The sequence below is a fragment of the Carlito syrichta genome, unplaced genomic scaffold (assembly GCF_000164805.1).
Source record: "Carlito syrichta isolate Samal-C Ts95f unplaced genomic scaffold, Tarsius_syrichta-2.0.1 Scaffold314146, whole genome shotgun sequence".
Lineage (NCBI taxonomy): Eukaryota > Metazoa > Chordata > Mammalia > Primates > Tarsiidae > Carlito > Carlito syrichta.
The window spans coordinates 208,499-209,963 of record NW_007258242.1 but is presented as its reverse complement, the minus strand read 5'-3'; positions in this window follow the sequence as shown (position 1 = coordinate 209,963).

The window sequence follows — 1,465 nt, the reverse complement described above, 5'->3', positions numbered from 1 at the left end:
AGCTGGGTCCACGCGGGCCGTGCCTGCCGCGCGCCCGCCCGGCTGGTGTCCTTGGCTCGCCTCCTTGCCCTCGCTCGCCTGGGCCGCGCTCTGCATCCTAATGTGTCTCCTTCAGAGCCCCCCCAAGAGCCGAGGGGAGGAATTCCGCAGTTCCCTTCCCACGCAGCCAAAATCCCTCATCTGTCGCCTCGGGAACGCCGCATCCCACACCCCCAGCCGAGAGCTCATCGCACGCCAACTCCAGTTCTTCCCCATCGGTTCTGTGACCTGACGGAGGGAATCCCACTCTGGGGGGCGGAGGGAGGAGGTTTCATTTCATTTTTTGAATAGCCCACACAGCTTCTGATACATGTCTGCATCGAAGTCGCAGGTTATGCTACGGTACCTGCTAAGCAGCAGCTAGACTTGGGCTGGAAGGCGCTTCGGATGGCATCAGAGGGAGACCCCGCTCCCCATAGGAGAAAAGGGGGCTTTAATCCAAAACCTGCTCTTAGGCCACAATCGGCTCATGAGGTTTGTACAAAAGACCAGGTCTCAGCACGATACAGGGAATTTTGCCAATATGAAGAAGTTAAAGTACTTAACGAGGAGAAAGGAGATCGCATTGAATTCATGAGCAAAACATGAACATATTCGCTTCACAAGGAAAAGCAGCTTCTTAAGGGAGCAGGATGCAGAATGATAAACTTAGTTCACTTCTGTGTTTGGCAATAATGCACCATCCACATGAGCAAAAGCAGAGCAAAAAAAAAAAAATCACTTTGGTTGTCTCAAATGGCTCAGCTCAGGACTTAAGATAAATTCCTTCAACAGATGCAAATCACAGTGCATCGCCCAGCTGAAAAAAGTCCGGCAAGTCATTTAATTCTTTCCAAGGAGTGGAGGTTGGCATGGAGTTTTGATTGATACTTGGACAGGGACCAACACAACCCTACACGAAACAAACAGGAAAAAAAAATGCTACTGTATGGCAATGTACTACGAGAAGCAAGGTAGGAACTGGTTAGGTCACAGATCAGAACCTCTTCAGGAGGGGCAGGTGACTGCGTGGTGGAGGTGTGGTCATGGAGGCCCGCAGTTCTTTTCCCTCCGAGACCAGCTCTGCACCATTTGTCACCAATTCTTCTACCTTACCTCATCGTCTTTCAGCACTGACAGAAGCACTGCAGGCAGGAGTAGGAGTGTTACCTTTCCCAACCTGGAAATTATCTTAGACATTCAGTTTTGAATATTCTGTGCCTCCCTCTCTGCTTGGGGTTGTAAGCACCTCTGGCACGATGAGGAGTTTCTGGAGGAGCTCCTGACCTCAGCCTTTGTAGAGAATGCTCTTGCCACAAATCTTCACGGTCGTTCCATCTTTTCGTTCAGATCTCGGCTTACCTGTCCCGTCCTTAGAGATGTCTTTGCTGACTATCTAAAGTGGCTACCCTCCCCAGTTCCCCTTTTTTTTTTTTTTTTTTTTTTT